Source organism: Callorhinus ursinus, unplaced genomic scaffold, assembly GCF_003265705.2.
Source record: "Callorhinus ursinus isolate GAN/ISIS: 27379988/994484 unplaced genomic scaffold, GSC_fseal_2.0 scaffold18, whole genome shotgun sequence".
Classification (NCBI taxonomy): domain Eukaryota; kingdom Metazoa; phylum Chordata; class Mammalia; order Carnivora; family Otariidae; genus Callorhinus; species Callorhinus ursinus.
In genome coordinates, this window is record NW_027397080.1 from 27,425,173 (window position 1) to 27,434,794 (window position 9,622).

The 9,622-nt window shown below is 52.1% G+C and overlaps 1 pseudogene; it reads left to right on the forward strand.

The window, feature by feature from the left end:
- The first annotated feature begins 5,752 nt into the window (after positions 1–5,752).
- On the forward strand, positions 5,753–6,358 carry LOC112812226 (cytochrome c oxidase subunit 7C, mitochondrial pseudogene; annotated as a pseudogene).
- The last annotated feature ends 3,264 nt before the right edge of the window (positions 6,359–9,622 follow it).

Here is a 9,622-nt window from a genome sequence, read left to right on the forward strand (position 1 = left end):
CTCCATTGTTTCTCACAATATATTCCTTTATGTGCCCTTCCATTGCTCCCTGCTATTTCTGCGCTTGCGAAGGGCCAGGCACTGGGGGTCCGGGCAGTGTGGGGATGCACTGAGTAAGAAGACAGGGCCCCCGGCTGGCTTGGCCTCAATTCTTATGGTGGGGGGCAGGGGGGGACACAAAACAAACAAGGAGACAGAACTGAAATTACAGGTAGAGATAAGCACCGTGAAAGATGTAAATGAGATCCTGAGAACGAGGAGTGGGTAAACTCAGGAATGGATAGTTGGGTGTATTAGCCAGGGCTCGCCAGAGAAACAGAACCCCCCGGAGATAGGTATTCTATATAGCTGTTACTGTCTGTCCGTCCATCCATCCATCTAGATTATAAGGGATTGGTTCACGTGAGTATGGAAGCTGAGAAGTCCCCCTGTCTGCAGTTGGGCAACTGGAGGGAGACCCAAGGAAAACCAGTGGGGTAGCGCTAGTCTGAGTCCAAAGGCCTGAGAACCAAGAGAGCCATGAGGCTAGGTTCTAGCCCGAGGGCAGGAGGAGACTCAGCGCAAGCCGTCATGCAGACAGAGAAAGGTGGGGGGAGTAATTCTCCCTTCCTCCACTTTCTTATTCTATTTATTCTATTCAGACCCCCAACAGATTGGATGCTGCCCACCCACACTTTTATGCAAGTTGATGCATAAAATTAACCGTCATATGGGGGGAAGGCCTCAGCGGGTGGCTTCAGCTGAATCCTGCATCTTTCTCCCTCGCTCTTTTCCTCTGCACCTACTTTCTTTCTCTACTCTTCTCCCCGCTTCACCCCTGAGGAGACTCAGTCACCCCTGCTGGCCCCCAGCATTGTTGGCTCCAGGGGAGGAGACCCCTAGCTCAGGGAGCTGTCTTGTCACAGAGTCCCTGGGCAGGTGGGGAGGTGGGCAGCATCTTTGCCACACTCCACGGCCCCTCCGCACTGGAGGGAGCCACCTCTGGGCGCCCCCCTCAGTGCAGGTACCACTTCCCTTGAGAAAATAGTACGAGCTGCCTGAAAGTGGTCGTCAGGAGCGTGAGGTGCTGTGTGCATGCCAGGCCTCAGGTTCCAGCCACTGTGTGCGCCTTACTGTGAATGAAGGCTCATGGAAGTTTTCAGTCAGGAGAGGGGAGCTCTGCTGCTGGTGAGCTACTGGAGGGACTGAGGAAAAGACCATGGCGGGGGAGGGGGGGTGTGCATCAAGGGCTCAGATGCTGAGAGTTTGAGCCACAAAACAATCTCACATCAGCACCTCCCCAGCCTGGCCACAGACTCACTGAGACTTGTGTGGGGTCAGAATCGCTGCCCGTTGTCACAGCATCTGATCCCCACCCCCCAGGAGCACCCTATGAGGGACACCGCTAAAGGCCCTGCGTCCAACTGGGCCCCCGCCAAAGTCACAACTTGTTTCTCTCAGAATCCTAGGGAAATGGTGCCCCAAGCTGTGATATTCCTACCACAGCCTTGTTCTAATGGGCCTCAGGGGGTGAATTCCCACCTCATGAGTCTATTTTATTCCTAATGGTGAGTGGACTCCCGCCGTTTCCTTAGAAACACAAGCCCTGCACAGCATGGGGGTCATTCACTGAATGAACGAGTGGGTGGAGGAGGGGCAACCCGGAGCCAGAGATGAGTGCTCGATGGGTACCAACCCACCCCCATGTCTGCCGGCTGCACCCCAGAGATTTGGAAGGAACGTGACTCTGGGGAAGAAGAGCTTTAAATTATTGCCAGTTGAAACCGTTACTGCCTGGATATAAAGCCTGTGAAACACTCAGGAGGTTGGGGACAGGAGGGACATCCAAGCCCGAGAAAATATACTGGCCAGGAGCCCCGGCTCAACTGGGGAAATGCCTTTCGGGAAGTGGGGTGTCAGCATGATCCGTTGTCACTAACAACAAGGATGATGCAATAAATACCCCTCTCAGATCTCTACAAGTGTCACTGAGTCTCCAGTGTCACCTCCCCAGAGTCCCCTCATCACAGCACCCCATACTGTTCTCTGCACAGCACGTACCCAAACCCTTTGTTTACATGTTTACGGTCTACCTCTCTGGCCTGGAACATGAGCTCCCCAGGCGCCGGGACGTGGGCCATCGGTGTCCCCAGGTTTAGAGCCGTGCCTGGCACACTGTGGTGGCACAACCGATATGCATATTGGGTAGAAAAAGCAAACAAATGAATTCCACGCACCATACCAGAAACTCTACCAACACGAGCTCTTTTTAAGCATCCTCGTAAGTCCAGGTGAGAGCAGCTATTATCCCCGTTTTATAGATAAGGAAACTGAGGCCCAGAGGAGGCGGGTGGGTGACAGGACATGGCAGGGCTAGAGCCCAATCACACTTGGACTTCGAAACCTGTGCTCCTGCTTATGATAATAGTTCGTGCGCCTTGAGGGCACTGTGCTAGATGCTGGGCCACGCCTGTTACGTGGCTCTATTATTAAACCCTATTAAACCCTATTAGGCGGTGTATTTATCTGGGTTGCCCCGAGAAACAGAACCAACAGTGTGTCGTAGAGAAAGAGACTTATTCCAAGGAACTGGTTCATGTGACTGTGGAGGCTCGCCAGCCCAACATCTTCGGGGCGGGTTGTCAGGCTGGAGACCCAGGGAAGAGCCCGTCTTGCAGTTCAAGTCTGAAGGCTGTCCCCTGCACAATTCCCCCTTGCTTGGGAGAGGTTGGTCTTTTGTTCCGTGAGAGCCTTCGGCTGATTCCATGAGGCCGCATTACGACTGGGCAATCAGCTTTACCCAGAGTCCACCGATTTAAATAATCTCGTCTAAAAACCCCCTTGTAGAAACATCCAGCATAGTGTTTGACCACACATCTGGGCACCGTGGCCCAGCCAACTTGACCATGAAGCAAACCATCCCAGATGAGGTACCATGATCACCTCCTTTATAGATCCATCGCCTCCATGTGGCCATAGAGAAAACTGGCTCAGACCTGGGAGTCACTTGCTTGCCCAGACAGGGCCAGTAAGAGAGCGGGACCTGGCCACAGGTGCTCTGACCACTGCATAATCTCTCTCTACTCAACTGCACTCCCCGCTCAGGCCAGCAGGGGTGGGCTTGGCAGGGACAGCGTGGGGAGGCACTTTTCTTGGAGCTGTATCCTGGGCTCCAGGAAAAGCAGCTGGGTGCACCCGGGATGAATTTATTTTGAGTCTCCAATCCCATGTCTCAGACCCCTTCAGGAGAGTCAAAGCCAACAAAATATTTTGCCTCCTTGTCTTGCTCTCCCTAACGTCTGATGACCAGAGGATTCTGGCAGCATCACAAATGAATTCATCTTATTAGGCTGACCATGGCTACCACCAGTGCAGCCCATGAACCTCAGCAAGGGGCCTCTGGTTTGGGTCCAGCCCTTTAGAGGGCCCTATTCCAGCCTTCCTCTAGCTGTGCTCCTCCCCCCTGGGATGAAGAATCTGTGGGGCCCAGGGTACATACATACATACTCAGAACTGGTGCCCTCTTCTAGAACATTCTCTGGGTCTTTATGACTCCAGAATTCACTGCACAAATGACGTCCAATGATGTACACCCACCATCCCTCCTCCAGGACAGACTGAGTGGTCAGGCAGTAGAGGTTGGGGGGATGTGAATGGAGGTTGGATGTGCATAAGTGTGCCTAAGACCCCCGGAGGCACAGGATGGAGCCAGAGCTGAGAAGGGGGAGGTCTTAGATGCTCAGCTCTCCCCACACGCCACATTCTGGTGCAGATTTCTAGGAATGTAAGAATCATCTGAAGCTGGTCTTCCATTCATAAAGGAGGGATTTCTGTGAAGGTTGCTGGGTGGAATATTTTCTTTAGCACTTTATCTTCATTGATGACTTATGATGGTTTCAATGTGGGTATGTGAAGAGTATTTTTAACGCTTGTCCTGGCTTCATGGATTGTTACAGGTGGGCCTGGGTACCACACTAGGGGCCAAGAGGCAGCCACGGGCCTTGGCTCTGGCCCTAGGGCCCAACACTGCTTCTGCTCCCCGGGGCTGATCCACAAGGGGCTTTGTACAGAAAGCATGGAAAATGCACACATACCGATTGCTTTCACCAGCCACAGAGAAGCCTTTGCGTGGGACATCCATGCTTCAGCCTCTCCCTTCTTCCCCTTGTCTTACCCCCACCCCTGCAACGTCCCCCTGCAGGCTCAGAAGGCCAAAGCTACAGGCACACATTCCAGATTCTGACAGTGGCTGGACGCGGGTGTTTTTTCTAAGCTATGAAATTTAACTGGACCCTGGAGCACATCACGTCTCTAAGCCTCCTTTACATCCCACCCCCACCAGCTGAGTCAGCCACCAGCCCTGGGCCTTGGCCGTTAACCCCTTTTTAGTGGCCCCCAGTGGCCTTGAGGGTTAAGTAATTCATTATTTGCAGAAGTGGTCTGTTGATTCCTGTACGGTAAAACCACCCCAAAGCAGACCCCTGTGGGTTTCATCTGCCTGCAACCAACAAGGTAGCTTTTGTTCTTTGAGACTCCTGACTAATAAACACACATCCAAACTTTAAATTGTTTTTTCTGAGAAAAGATTTTTTTAAAAATGAACAAGAACACTCTTCTGCTATTTGCAAATGGGATCCTTTTTTGGAAAACGCATCTTTTCAGGGTGCAAGTTATTATATTTTGGCCTTGGGAAAAATACAATGTGCTTTTCGTTAAAACCTCATACTCGTGCTCAGGACTATTCATCAAGAACTTATTTGCTGCCTGGGGCTTCGTTGGTATCCGAGCTGGGAGTTGGTTGACCAAGAATCATTCTTTCAAGGTGTGTCACTCAGTACAATACCACCATCCCCATCCAAGCCTCTAACTGAATAATCAGAGCAAAGCAACCATGTGTCTACCAGCCTCCAAGAGAGTCCTGGGTGGTGGAGGGTTAGCCCTGCAAAGGGCTGTCCGTCCACTCTGCCCTTGTAGCCAAGTGCCCTTGGCCACACTGTGGACCCTCTAGAGCCACAAGCCTCCCCCGCCCTCCACTGTGAACAGAGTAATACTTCTTGGCAGAGTTGATGAGAAACGATGAAATAATGGCCCCACAAACATGGCCCCTTCCCTCCCCCCTCAGAATCCCAGTGGTACCTCCTTGAGCGCTCACAGGTGCCCAGAAGAAGAGGCCGTCTCAAGAGAACAATGGAATCAGAGGCCAAATCCCAGCATCGGGTAACAGAGCCAAGGGCCAGGAGTCTGAAGACCTCTGGTGCATTACAAAGGAGCTCAGTTGTCCTTTTCACCCTTTTGTAAGCAGCCCCCAGCCCCACTGCTCACGAGTCTGCATAGATATCAGAGGCCACGTTTACAGGTGCAACCTGCGCATCCCCCGGGGACCACGCACCAGCGATACAGATGAGGCCCCAGGAAGATTCATTCAAATTGTGTTGTCCTGGTGGATCCCACCGGCCTGACTGCAAGTCAGTGAAAGGGTCCCCCTGCCCACTCCCCAGCCCACAGACACTATTTCTGAGGATAGAGAGTCTCTCTCAGGCTTAAAACCCACCCTGAACTGACGTCCATGGAGCATCCTTCATGTCTGCTGCGGGTTCACCCTTGTCCCAGGCAGTGTGGCCTTCATCTGCTCTGCTGGGGCTCCTTGGGGACCCCTCCCCAACGATGGGTGCCCTGCCTGGGGGTTATTCCCACACCACCATCCCTGAGCACACTCACTCAGCCCACAGAGCCACAGTGTGTTTCTCATGGAAATGGGGACAATGTACGCCGAGGAACAAGGTCGTGAGAAGGGGAGGACTAGGTGGTGCTGCCATTTCTACGGTCTTAGGGCTCTGCCCCTTTCGCAGAACTTCCAACAGCGCCATGTCGGGACAGAGCATCCGGAGGTTCACAACCTCTGTGGTCCGTAGGAGCCACTATGAGGAAGGCCCAGGGAAGAATTTGCCATTTTCAGTGGAAAACAAGTGGCGATTACTACTTATGATGACTTTGTACTTTGGATCTGGATTTGCTGCACCTTTTTTTATAATAAGACATCAGCTGCTTAAGAAATAAGGATGTTTTAATTAATCCATCAAACAGATGTGAAAAGGAACATTTTAAGAGGTGCAGTCTCTTTGAAAAATGGATCAAACTCTTGTTTTCAACATACTCCATACGTTTGTAAATAAACTTATGGCATGCATCCTTAATGCCTCTTCTCTGAAACATGGAATGTAATAGTTGTGCTTACTTTTTTATTTGGGAAATATTCCAGGATTAGTTTGTTTGGTCAAATTAGTGTGTGATTTAGCCTGTTTCTTGTTTTTAGATTTTGAGGTTTTATTTAATCTTTGATACTAGGTCAGGACCTTGTTGGTAATTTATGTTATTAAAAATGCAAACTTGAAAAAAAAAAAGAAATGGGGACAATGTCCCCTAGTCCCTAGGCGGGGCTTAGAAGCAGATCCCCTAAGATCCTCCCATTTTCCTCATCTCTTGGGCTTCTTCCTTGAACACCAAAACCTGCCTTTCGTCAGGCCTCCCTCTACTCAGGTTTATCAACGTGAGCAAACAGATTCTCCAGGCGGGGACACCACCACCCATAGCCGTGGCAACCAGCCAGCCTCTGAACCAGATGAGGTTCCGGTGGGACAGGAAGGGATACGGACATCAGTGACATTCAGCACCTGATTGATGGGGGAAGCTGCAGGGATCTGCTGAGGCGGGGAAAGCCATGGGCTCTCCACACCCTTGCAAGCTGCCTGGGAAGGCAGGAAATGCAGGGCAAGCCGTGCCCGCCACAGGGCTCCATGTTGGCACCATGGACGTCTTCCCCTGCCCCATGCAGTCCCCTGCCCCCAGAAATGCCCATGAGACTGTAAGCTCCATGAGGTCAGACCCAGCTGGTCTCCATCACTAAACACTGACCCTTCAACAGGCCTGTAGATAGGAGCCCCCAAATGTTGCACAAACAAGGAACACACACTCTTTCCCATCTGAAGAGGCCATACCAGGTGGCCTCCCTCAAGGAAGGAAGTGCAAGGGAGTGAGGAGGCAAAGCAGATCCCAGGCTGGGGTCCAAGCCAGCCTATTGCACTTGACCCACGGCCACTGAGATGGTTCTAACGGAATATTTGTGGGTAGTACTACTGGAGCATTGAAATAGAGTAATAAAATATTTTGGTATGTGAATTGTATTCACATTCAGCCTGAGTATTTGGAAGGCCGTTGGTCTGTGTGATGCTGCCGTGGGCGATCCTGGCCTTTGCCAGCCTGCTCCTGCCCCCTTCCCCACCGCTCATGCTGGCGGCCCCTTGGCATGCAGGCCTTGCTTGCTCCAGCTATCCTCTCCGCTTGGGAGGCTCTTCCTCCAGATCTTTGCTCCTTCTTGTCATTCTGGTCTCAGCCCAAAGGTCACCTTCTCAGTGAGGCTTGCCCTGCCCATCCCAGCTAAAGAACCATCCCCTGTCCACCTCTAACACACATCACTCTGTTTCATTCTCTTCAGAGCACTCGTCGCTGTGTGGGCTTCTTGAGTTGTGTTTGCCTGTCAGTTTGCTCTGTCTGTTTCTTCCTCTCTTGATTGTAAACTGCGAGAGCAAGGTCCATGCTTATCTTGTTTATGCCCAGAGTCTAGACCTGTCATGGGCTTGGCAGGAGCCTGATGAATATTTGTGAAGTGGATGGATAGGTGGGTGGGTGGGGAGATGGATGATGGTTAGATGGATGGGTTGGTGGATGGATGGGTGGCAGGTGGATGGGTGAGTGAGTAGGTGAGTGGGGGGGATGGGTAGATGGGTAAGTGAGTGGATAGATGGGTGGATGGATTGATAGGCAGGTGGATGGATGGGTGAGTAGGTGTGTGAATGATGGATGGGTGGGTGAATGGGTAGATGGGTGGATGGATGGATGGATGGATGGTTGGACAGATGGGTGAATGGATAGATGGGTGGATGGATGGATGGGTAGGCAGGTGGATGGATGGGTGAGTAGGTGAGTGGGTGGATGGGTGGATGGATGGTTGGACAGATGGGTGAATGGGTAGATGGGTGGATGGATGGATGGGTGGATAGCAAATTTTCTACCCTTTCCAAAGACTTGAAAGCCACACATAATGTGTGAGGGATCTAACCAAGAAAGGATTTACAAGCCATACAGAGTGTGTTAAAGGAACATGCCTCTTCACCTTGCAGGGGGCAGAGTTCCAAGCCCAGGGTTGCAGCCATGTCGGGGACCACTTGTCGTGTTTCCTTCCTTAGCAGTTGCCCATCTTGTAGCTCAGGAGCCTTCCCTCCTGCCCCAGGGCGGGCTGCTGATTATGGATGCAACCCCCAGACTTTGCACCTTGCCTTTTGTCTGAGAGCCCCAGGAAAACAAACCCGATCAGATGATCAGATCATCAGATTGCCATGTCCTGTTAGGCAGTGGCGGCCACCTCTTCCCTCCCCACCTCTCGGAGTCCCGCTCCCCCTTGCTCTTCTCTCCTTGGCTCTGCCAGCCTTGGCGTCAGTGGCTGGATACTGAGTGATCTCCATCCGTGACCATCTGACCCCTAATTGCTTCCGTTAATTACTTGGACAGGCTTTCCCTGCAAGAAGGGCTTAAAACCCAGCGATGACGAGAGGGCCATGTTCTTCACATGTCCTTGTCCACCACCTGCCTCTAGAGGGAGGAGACTGTGCGCCAGTCAGGTTATTCGATTTTCCAAAGATTTGCTCTCAGTGGAGGTCAGTCTGTCCCTTTGATGAGCTCCCTCTAAGAGCTTATTCTCTTGCTAATCCTGAATCTTCTAAAAGTGCCTGATTGCTTGTTGGGAGAGACAAGTGTGAGAGCAGGAGAGAGGGGGAGAGCTCTCCTCATGGGTGCATTGTGGGATTAAGTCTCTGGATGATTTCTGGTCCCCACTCTAACTCCCTCCCCTGGAGCCCCCCCCCCAGCTCACAGCACAGAAGCCCAAGTGGGGTACAGACACCCCTCAAACCAGTTCTAGGGAGGTTGTGTGGGTCTACACTTTCTTCTCATTTTTTCCCCCATTCCCCCATTTTTACCCCGGGGCCAGGCCCTGTCCTATAGTAGCAAACAGGACAGACACAGCCTCTGACGTCAAGCACTTTACTATCAGCGAAAACAAGAAAAACAATGGCCACAACAAAGGTAAGGAGTTACCCTGCAAGGAAGTGCCGCTCCCTGGGGAGCCCAGAGCAGGGGCCAGCTCAGGGTGAGGGGCCAGGAGAAGGGTCCCCAGTTAGAACCAAGGACTGAGCCCAAACCCCTGCTGTAGGAGATGAGCAGCGGGAGGCTGTGTCCCTAGGGCCTCCCCAGCCCCCTATGAAGTGCCTGCCTGAGAAAGCTTATCACTGCCAGAATTTACTGTTTGTTCTAGCCAACGCCTGACAATGGGCCCTGACTTCCCTTTCTTAGAGCATTTACTAAACAGGGCTTTCAATTAAGAAAGCTTCCTCTGTCCGTTTGAGATAGACCCCTAGGTCCTATAACTCAGGAGTTTTTCTCCAGGGTCTGAGAACCATTCCTCTGAAATGCAATCATTGGGAAGGTGGGACCCAGTCTCCCAGTCCCTGTGGGAGGACAGACTCCTTACTCCTGTAACCACCGAGCTAGCAAACCCAGTTGGCCCAACCGCATGTACGCTGACCACCCT